This window comes from Pinus tabuliformis, chromosome 2_2 (assembly GCF_031772625.1).
Source record: "Pinus tabuliformis cultivar Carrire ecotype Pingquan chromosome 2_2, CPIR1, whole genome shotgun sequence".
In the NCBI taxonomy this organism is placed as follows: domain Eukaryota; kingdom Viridiplantae; phylum Streptophyta; class Pinopsida; order Pinales; family Pinaceae; genus Pinus; species Pinus tabuliformis.
The window spans coordinates 434,744,274-434,755,411 of record NC_142300.1 but is presented as its reverse complement, the minus strand read 5'-3'; the positions used below and the strand labels follow the sequence as shown (position 1 = coordinate 434,755,411).

General features: G+C 34.4%; 1 pseudogene; it reads right to left on the bottom strand.

The window, feature by feature from the left end:
* Positions 1-1,352: 1,352 nt before the first annotated feature.
* LOC149193128 (putative UPF0481 protein At3g02645 pseudogene) lies at positions 1,353-10,535 on the bottom strand (annotated as a pseudogene).
* Positions 10,536-11,138: the final 603 nt, after the last annotated feature.

Sequence of the window (11,138 nt, the reverse complement as noted above, 5' to 3'; positions counted from 1 at the left end):
TAAATATCTATTTTGTATTTAATTTACAAATTAAAAGGATTAATTTGCTTGTATCATAATACTCATGAATAAAATAAATTTTACTAATGATATATTTTTTTTATTAGTCAATATCTATTTATTGATTATATTCATGTTAGTTGTTTATATTCATATTCATTGATTATATTCATGTTTTTATATTTTTCATTGATTCAAATTACTTTTCACAATATGTACATCTTTATTGCAGAAAAATTCTAAAGTTATTTTACTTTTATTAGAACATTTTATATCGCATTGTATATGTATCTTTACTTTATGCAAATTGACATTTGCAATATCTAGGGAAAAAATTAAAGGTTTTCATCATCATAGGTTGATGATATTTTAATTCAGGGTTTCATATAATCTTTTTTACTCTACAAAAGTGAGTGTTCATATTTTCAAATTTCTCACATGGAAAAAATACCTTGCTGTTTAATAGCAAAGAGAATTTGGATTTTGATTGATTGGGGTTTGAGCTAAGCTCTAGTAGATAAAACATAATGAAGGGGTGAAATTGATGGACACGCTAATGAAACTGACCTCTGTTATTTGGAATTGGACACGGGTTATCAATGTTTTGAAACTGATAATCATCTTATTCCAAAATACACATTTTCACTACCACGACAACTTATTCCAAAATACACATTTCCACTACCATGACAAGTGTATGTGTAACGTTTTGTAGTCTTCTCATTCTCGTTAATCCTCATAAGTGTCAATTAACAAATGGCATGGTAAATTTTTAATCAAACTTTATAAAAAATTAATTTAAACAAAGTTTAATCATATAATTTAGATATAAAAAAAATTGGTGATGTGAATTAAAACCATTAGAAGACACCTAAAGTTATTGCAATTTTTTATTATAAATTAAAATAATAACTTAAAATTACAAATAACAATAATATAAATACATATATATATATATATATATATATATTAAAAAGAGTTTAGAACAATAAACATAGAGAACGTCTTCTATTACAATTGAGCTTCCACACTTTTATATTTTGTATAATTAAAAATGGTTAAGAATGATAAAGAAAGTTAGAGTTTTCTACTAGAAATGACCTTCCATATTTATTATTTTATATTAAATAAAATAAGTGTTAAGAATAATAAAGAAAGTTAATCTGGACCATGAATGAATGCATTATTATGATAATCCCCATAAATTAGCGGAGAAGAAAAGCTTTAGTCCACCAAAAGACTTAAAAATTTACCAAACTTGAAATGTCGGTTATTGCTGGATAATTTCAAGTGAGAGCCAGAAGTTTGAAGTGTAATAGAAAGAAAATAATGTGTAACGTAAGACTACAGGCTCAAGATCCAATACTAGGAGACGACGAAACTCTGAGGGGCCACCGACTGAATAAACGCCTTCTGCCGCCCGCGTTGATGAGAGAGCTGTTACTCTCTGTGTGGTACCTGTTATTTGCCCAACCACAAACTCTGGTGACGACCTTACCGTTTCGCTCAACTATGATTTCTTTCCTGGCACTCCGTCGCGTTTGTGGATTTTAATAATTGAGCAGGAGCTGCAAGCTCTCCCACCTGCCTGCACAGCCGACGGATTCTATTTTCCTTCCTCTATCTCCTACCTGCAATGGACTTTGCCACGCCTTCCCCTGCTGAGAATTTGACCAGAAGCACGAACAGAGAGTTGAAGCACCATTTGGTGATGTTCCCGTTCATGGCTCAAGGCCACATAATCCCCTTCCTGGAGCTCGCAACGCTGCTTGCCAAACGAACCGGATTCGCCATCACGATAGTCAACACGCCTTTCAACATCAAAAGACTCAGACCCGAGATCGATTCCACTGGCGAGACGGTCTGGCTATCCGCCTGGGCAACCAATAGACGGTCTGGCTATCCGCCTTAGAATTCGTTGGAGTCCACACAGAAGCTTCAACACCTTCTCATGAACAGCGTTAGAATTCATAACCGCTATTATCGTAAAAATGAGAAACCAGAGTGCCGAGTGCTTTAAAAAGACACGCAGATGCCGAAGAAACTTTCTGTGTAGATTATAAACAACATGTTCTCCTTGCAGTAGCTGCTAAGAACATCGGTTGAGCGGGTAGATAAATTCAAATTCGAACATCGAATGAGCGGGTAAATAAATTCAAAATCAAATTTCAAATTAACCTGTCATTAATGCGAATATTGTATTGTATACCTTGGTATTTATGGGCAGTATCATGTATGCTATAGCCATGAGCCGTGTTCTCGTGGGTATTGTATGGTCATGGAGCAGTCACCGGAAATAATTTGGTCGCGTTATTTTTTTGCCAACAAACAAAAAAACGGAAGTCCACATGCATAATATTCCACAGATGCAGAGGTGTACTTCAAACTGACCCTGCAGAGAAAACAATACTCTTAAAGACTAATAAAAGCCCTATAGCATGGGATTTATTGGTTGCCGTCATACACAGAGCAGAAGGCCTGCAAGCAAGTGACTACCAACAGTATCACTGCAAGCAAGTGACTACCAACAGCTGTTAGAAATTCTTCAATTTCAACAATGATTCTTCTATATGCGGAATAACTTAAAAGAATCATTAAATCTTTATGCCCAGGGATACGAGTTACCTCCAGCCATTGGTGATGTATTGATGCAGGCCACAGTCCACAAGCTTCTTCTTCAGCACTCCAGCTTCTGTCCAAGCAAAAGGAAAAGAACACAAAATTCTGAAGGCACTTCCGAGCTCTGCTATCTCAGCTAGATGGTGTAGAACTGAAGGGGGTTGAGATAGGAGCTTGGGGACCAAACAGATGAACATATAGCTAAGCTTCCATCAAGCTTCTAAATGCTATGTGTTAGAAAAACCACAAATCAAGGGAGAGATGAGATCAAAGTAATGGACCACTTTAGTAGCTCCCAATTATTAATTTAGTAATTGCAGTTGATTTTCTTAACTTAAGGAAACTACTGCAGTTGGTTTCCATAAGTTAAGAAAAGCTGCAACTCCATAAATCAAGGTAGCTTTTGTGTTAAATTAATGGAGCTTAACATTCTCCCACTTGGTCCATACTTCCAAACTTAATGTCTCAACTTAAAAACCATTGATAATCTGTATTAAGTAATAGATACATGAATCATGGCGATAAGTCCTCTAATGACGAGTATTACCTTCCATGTATTACTATGCATTTATTCTTATTATAATTTATGTGGCAACAATTTCTTAATGAATAAACCCTATGTTTATTCTTGGTCCTTCTTAAATGAATTTTCTCAAATCAACTTAAGGTGCACATAATATGAGAAAAAACATCACAATAATTAAGAATTTCATTAACATTGTCCATACAATGAAAAAACTGCATAATGGAACCAAGTCCCATATTCAATACATGATCCTTGAAATTAACTGTGGCATGCCCTTAATCAAAGGATCATTGATCATTAACTCAGTGCTAACGTGCTCAATGACCACTTTATTTTCTTTAACGCGTTCCCTTATAGCTAAAAACTTAATGTCGATGTGTTTATTTCGACTCCCACTTTTTTAGCCATAAAACCAGCAGCTGAATTATCACAATATATTCTCAATGGCTTAGATATAGAATCCATAATTCTAAGCCCAGAAATGAAATTCTTAAGCCATACACCATGTAAAGCAGCCTCAAACAGGATATACATAAGCATGTAGTCTTTGGTCCCTTGAAGGTACCTCATTACTTTCTTTGCAGCTCTCCAGTGGTCTAAACCTGGATCACTCTGACATCGTCCCAACATTCCTACATTAGGCTTCCGACAGCAGAAGCATATGGAATGTTCTTCATTTGTTCCATTTCTAAGTCGTTCTTCGGGCATTGGTTCAAATTGAACCTATCACCCTTCACAATGGGAGCTACACTTGGTGAACAATCCTTCATCTGAAATATCTCAAAAATTTTATTAATATAGGTTTCCTGGGACAGACCCAAGATGCCTCGAAATCTGTCTCTATGGATCTTAATGCCAATGACATAAGATGCCTCACCTATATCCTTCATATCAAAAAATTTAGAGAGGAATTGTTTCACCTCATGTAGAAAACCCTTATCATTGGTTGCTAGCAAAAGGTCATCCACATATAAAACAAGAAAACAAATTTTACTCCCACTAACCTTCAGGTATATACATTGATCCATAATGTTTTCTACAAAACCAAAAGAAGAAATTACATTATGGAATTTCAAATACCATTGGGAGGATGCTTGTTTTAAACCATACAATGACTTCTTGAGCTTGCAAACCAATTGCTCACCATGACTAGAGGGGAATCAATGAAGATGTGTTATTCATGAAGAAGTGTTATCAATCATTATCTTTTAGTGCCAGTGTGAACATGCATTGAATCATATGTGACATTGTTTTGCAGCAAAGACCATTAGACAAAATACCATTCCCAACATAATCAGATTTATAGAATAGACTGAAAGATTTTTTTCTGAAAATTTTAAGGAATATCCAAAAGGTACAAGCCTTGAAACTGAGATCAAGTTTCTAGAAAAACTTGGAACATAACAGGTCTTTTCTAACTCCAAAACAAAGCCACTACTTAAAGTTAAATAACATGTTCCTATAGCTTCCACATGCGAGCCCATCTTGTTTCCTGATAAGATGCTTTGCTCACTTCCCACTGGCTTCCTTTGGTTTTGCAAACCTTTGCAAGGAATTCGAAATGTGAATTGTTGATCCAGAATCAATTCACCATGTGTTAATATTAACATTAACCATATCAGATTCACAACAAACAAACGAGATTACTTCCTCAAGTTCGGGAATGTCAGAACGAATTTCAGAGAAATTTGCAGGTTGTACTACTGCATCAAAATAAAGAATCACATGCTTATGTTGAGGCTTAATAAACTTTCATGTTTTACCAATGTAAAACATGCTAAAAAGAATTGAATCAAATGACATGAAAATTGCCTGTGGGCTAAATTTTCAATTCAAACAGATTCAATAAAACTTTATGAACTTTCACGTTTTACCAATGTAAAACATGCTAAAAAGAATTGAATCAAATGACATGAAAATTGCCTGTGGGCTAAATTTTCAATTCAAGCAGATTCAATAAAACTTTTATGAACTTTCATGTTTTACCAATGTAAAACATGCTAAAAAAGAATTGAATCAAATGACATAAAAATTGCCTGTGGGCTAAATTTTTAATTCAAACAGATTCAATAAAACTTTATGAACTTTCATGTTTTACCAATGTAAAATATGCTAAAAAGAATTGAATCAAATGACATGAAAATTGCCTGTGGGCTAAATTTTCAATTCAAACAGATTCAATAAAACTTTATGAACTTTCATGTTTTACCAATGTAAAACATGCTAAAAAGAATTGAATCAAATGACATGAAAATTGCCTGTGGGCTAAATTTTCAATTCAAACAGATTCAATAAAACTTTATGAACTTTCATGTTTTACCAATGTAAAACATGCTAAAAAGAATTGAATCAAATGACATGAAAATTGCCTGTGGGCTAAATTTTCAATTCAAACAGATTCAATAAAACTTTATGAACTTTCATGTTTTACCAATGTAAAACATGCTAAAAAGAATTGAATCAAATGACATGAAAATTGCTTGTGGGCTAAATTTTCAATTCAAACAGATTCAATAAAACTTTATGAACTTTCATGTTTTACCAATGTAAAACATGCTAAAAAGAATTGAATCAAATGACATGAAAATTGCCTGTGGGCTAAATTTTCAATTCAAGCAGATTCAATAAAACTTTATGATAAAACTTATTAATTCATAACTCCTGTGGGTAGGTTATGAAATTTTATCCTAATTAATCACATAAATATAATAAAAATTCCTGTGGGATAAAATTTATTATATTCAGTGTAATTAATTACAATTTAATGTCTAAATAATCTTTATGTGATCTTGCCAATCAATATATAATTTTATTTAATTAAAGATGTTGTGGCTATTCTCTAATTAATTAAAATCATATGGATCACTAGACATTATTTTGTTGCATAAACAAAACTTAACCAGAGAGAAAAATAATGTTTACTGAAAGGAGTAAGTCAAAATGACATTTTAATAAACTCCATAAAACTGTAATAATTCTCCAGCAAAATCAAAAGCAGTCAGCATTACCGAAAATGACTACAAATTGATTGTTCAATTTATAAACTAAACCCGGAGTTTATAAAACAACATAATAGACCAGCAAACAAGCTATTTTGCTCACAAGATAAATGGAATTAAAATCAAATTTACATTCCTTAGTCTAACTGTCCCATAATTTATTTAAGACTGATTCTTAAATTAATTACAAAATGGGCTCTAAAAAGTTATAAATTATTTCTTTAAATAATTTGCAAAAACTGCAAGTTTGAAATAATTTGAAACAAAAGACTAAACCATTTCAAATATTGAAATATTGAAATATTTAAGAATGCATAAACTATTTCCTTTAACATGACTTTTATCAAAAAGAATAGACTTCACAAACATTTCATGTTCATGCCCGAAACCTTGGTAAGAGCCTTTATGTCATGAATATTCTTGAATGAATCAAGTCATATGTTGACCTTTCCATTTACTTTAAATATACATTTATAAAATCATCTAAAGTTATATAACCAAAATATATAACCAAAGTTATAACCAAAATATATATAACCAAACGAGACAAACCATACAATATGGTATATCATCAAAAGTAATGCCATGTGTTATAAAACGACTTTTTAACAATAATCCAACATAAAAGGTCGTAATCCAACTACCACATGACAATTTACCAGGTTCCCATTCTCGGATATAATATAAAAATATTATGCAGCAGAAATATTCTAATAAATTTTGATGAACGCAGTAAATAAAACAATAGTGAAGGCTGCTAGGCCACATGGATCTACGTCCAACTATTGTCCTTATTATAACCTAGTCGCCAGGTCGCATCAAAGTTTTGAGAAATAGAATAATCTTGAACTTGAAAAACTGACTGACTTATGTGCTTCTTTAAATTATAAAACAACTTTCCATTGCCTATGTTATCATGAAATGAAAGCCATAAATAAACGCAAGACAAAAGGGTTTCATAATTAATTTCGGTCACAAAATGCCCTATTTTTTGTCAGCGCGGATCTGAAAGCACATTTCGATTTTGTATATTCCCAAACCCCTACAAAAAGAGCGCAAGGATTACTCTTGTATATACACTTTATATTACGATTAAGTTCCTGAATTATAAAGATATGAAATCGTAATTATACTTAAGCTCAAGCTTAAGATCCTGAATTATAAAGATATAAAATACGTAATTATACTTTAATTATACGTAATATCTTTATATAAAATCGTAATTACAAGTATAGTAATTATACTTAAGCTCAAGCTTAAGATCCTGAATTATAAAGATATAAAATACGTAATTATACTTTAATTATACGTAATATCTTTATATAAAATCGTAATTACAAGTATATCTTTGAAACCATCATAATAAAAAAAATGGTTTTTCCATCTTATGAAAAGAAGATTATCTTTCCATCTTGTTTATCGGATTTATGTATTTTATTCAACTCAATGAGATTCAATCTTTCCAAAATTGTCTATAATCCTTTGTATTCATTTGTAAAGATGGAAAGGCAGCAATGTAAGCAAAATATACCTTGACATTCAGCGTGAAAGTGCTTAGCGTTACAGGTCAATGAATCATCTTATCGGTGAAAATGGGCTTGAAGAGAATGAATCCACCAATTCGAATAACAGCTTCAAACAGAGATGCCCAGTGATAAATAAAATCCATATGGAAAGGAAGCATCCAAATTATCAGTAGGGGCCTAGATGCCGTGTAATCTTCCAAAATGGTGGCCACTGTATGGTGATATGTGATTAACTGAGGAAGTATTGAGAATTAGATATTAGGGTGGGGCTTTTGCCTTCCACGTGGGTAAGTGCAACCCGCACATCTACGTGTAGCGAAATTTGTCCGTTCCCGACCATTATTTCTATAATCGATCTAAACGATCCTGGGCTCCAGCCATTGAACGTAAAATTTTGGCTTGTTTTGTTTTCAATTTGATGTAGGTTCAAGGATTTAAGCATTTTCGAAAAAAAAATGCCTAAATTATAAAAACAACCAGATAGGAATACTGTTTATCACTTAACAATGGAGTTGAAAAGAATAAAAGAGCCCACTGTGAAGGTCTTTACGGAATTTCAGAGACACTGAGTAACTGTGACCGGAAAAAAAAAATTGTGAAACGTTTAGCACGATAGCAAATTTGTTTGACAGAGTCGTTTTATGGTCATGAAAGATTAAAATGTTTTCTTTTTGCCCATCACATGCAAAGACATTTGTTCTCGGGGTTTTTCCATGCAAAACACGGGTTTCTAAATAGCACAAAGCCGGAACCCCAAAAATAAGAATTCGTTTCTTGGCCAACACACAGCAAGGCAGAGGTAAAAGGGCTCTGATACCAACTGTTAGAAATTCTTCAATTTCAACAATGATTCTTCTATATGCGGAATAACTTAAAAGAATCATTAAATCTTAATGCCCAGGGATACGAGTTACCTCCAGCCATTGGTGATGTATTGATGCAGGCCACAGTCCACAAGCTTCTTCTTCAGCACTCCAGCTTCTGTCCAAGCAAAAGGAAAAGAACACAAAATTCTGAAGGCACTTCCGAGCTCTGCTATCTCAGCTAGATGGTGTAGAACTGAAGGGGGTTGAGATAGGAGCTTGGGGACCAAACAGATGAACATATAGCTAAGCTTCCATCAAGCTTCTAAATGCTATGTGTTAGAAAAACCACAAATCAAGGCAGAGATGAGATCAAAGTAATGGACCACTTTAGTAGCTCCCAATTATTAATTTAGTAATTGCAGTTGATTTTCTTAACTTAAGGAAACTACTGCAGTTGGTTTCCATAAGTTAAGAAAAGCTGCAACTCCATAAATCAAGGTAACTTTTGTGTTAAATTAATGGAGCTTAACAACAGTACCACTGCAGCTACGAGAGACAGGATTTTCCATGACCTGTATATGTGTTCCTTTACAAACTTGATCACCACAACTTTCCACTTTCCATTATAATATGTATTAATATCCTCTATAACCTTGTCTAGAAATTCAACTTTTGTGAGATGAACGCACCTACCCATGCTATTCCAAAGGCTCACGACCTCTCCGTCACTCTGGAAATGGTTGGAAATGATTCCGCTCTCTCTCAACCATCTCACATCTTCTTCGCTGTCGATCATCCCTTTCAACAACATGGTGTATCGTGTGAAAACCGTGGTACCGGAGGCCATGGAAGCTTCAAAAGCCACTAGATTTCTCAGGATTACCTCTGTGTTGCTGTCCAGTTTTATTTTGGGGAGGTAAAGCGTGGCAGTCTTCTGATCAAATTGTATTGTGGTGAGGTCTCCATTGGTAGGAACCAATTTAACTCCCGTAGAGTATAAATCGCCCACGGCCGGAATGGCCAGTTCGTCTCGGGTGGGCGGTATGATCTTAGCGGCGGATTCTCTTCCCTCTCCCTTTTTCTCCTCGGATTTGACACGAAGTGACAGAATTCTTTTAAACGCAATCCGAACAGGAAGGTTCAGCGATCGCCGCTGCAACTGCCTGAGAAATCGAATGGGGCGAAAGTTTAAAGAGGAGATCGCCTTCCATAGCAAATTGAAGGGTTCTGTAACGATTGACATGCCTGCTGTGTCAGGTGACTCGTGTTCTTCCTGGTCATTTGGATCTGGATTTTGATTGCTGGAAACGCTCGGGACGATAGTGTAGTACAGCACCTCCAGTATATGCCCTCTCTCGTTTCTACTGAGCTTCGAATCCTGGGGCAACTTGAAGGTGAAAGGCGATAATTCTTGGCAAACAAGCCTCAGCAGGTTTTCAAGCCTCTCCTCTGCCTTGGCTCTAGAATCCAACTGCAACTCCAAAAGCTTTTGCAATAGAAAGAGCGGCAACTGATTTTCGAGCATCATGACATCTCTGAGAACAGAGTTGTGGGCAGCGCTGGTTCCACTCGGATCTAAGATCCGCCCCAGAGGCCTGACGTCCGCGTCTGAGCATTTGTCGACGTTTCTGACATAAAACTGTAAACATTCAAGAAGGAAGGCGGCGTCCAGAGCCATGAGCCATGCCAAGGTCTCATCCTTATAGTCGATGAATTTGTGATAGCAGCTTCGGATTTGCCAGTCGAGCTTCTGAAACTCCTCCACAACTACGGCCTCAAACTTGCGTCCGTTGATTCTTTTCTGAAATTGACGAACAATTGTCAGTTTGTAGCGCTCCAGGTCATAGAGTTCCGATTTCCAGTGGTGATAGGGACCGATGGAAACGGTTTGAGGAGTGAACGCTTCGGGCTTCAGTGCCAATAATTCTCTCGGCACACTGAACATTGACGCACACAGCTCCTCTGGTTCTTCTTGTGATACATCGAGACTTTCCTTAATTTGAAAAACCCAACCAGTCTCATCGATCTTCATTTGTACGGCGTTGGTGTTAGATTCCATATTCAAGGGGCTAAGGTTGGAGAGAAGGATCCAGATCGAAATAATATTAAAACAACAATAAATGTGCCAGGACGCAGCTTTATATGAAGCTATTGCGGATTTCCTGAATATTCCAGGGATCCGCAATCGATTTAAGCTCAGGGCCATTTCTTATCATGATGTATTTATCACAGGCGTCAAAATATCCTATAAAGATTAATAAAAGGCTGTATAGTTAGGGTTCTATGAGACTTAATTACTGAATTTTTGAAAGGTATTAGCTAACCACTATAAATAATGGTCGAGTAATTCTTGTACTTCAATATTTTTGGTAAAATAATAATTATAAATAATGGTGGAGTAATTTTTATATTTTCTATTTTATGTAATTTTTAATATTTTTTTAGTAAAATATTAAGAGTAATTTGAGCTTGTATTGTTAAAAGTTAAAATAAAAATTGTAAAAATTATTTATATAAAAATTAATATTCTTATAAACCATTACCAAAAACATTTTCTTATAAGTTAAAAATTATTTATATAAAAATTAATATTCTTATAAACCATTACCAAAAACATTTTCTTATAAGTTAGTTATAAATTAGTTTTGTTGACTAAAATATA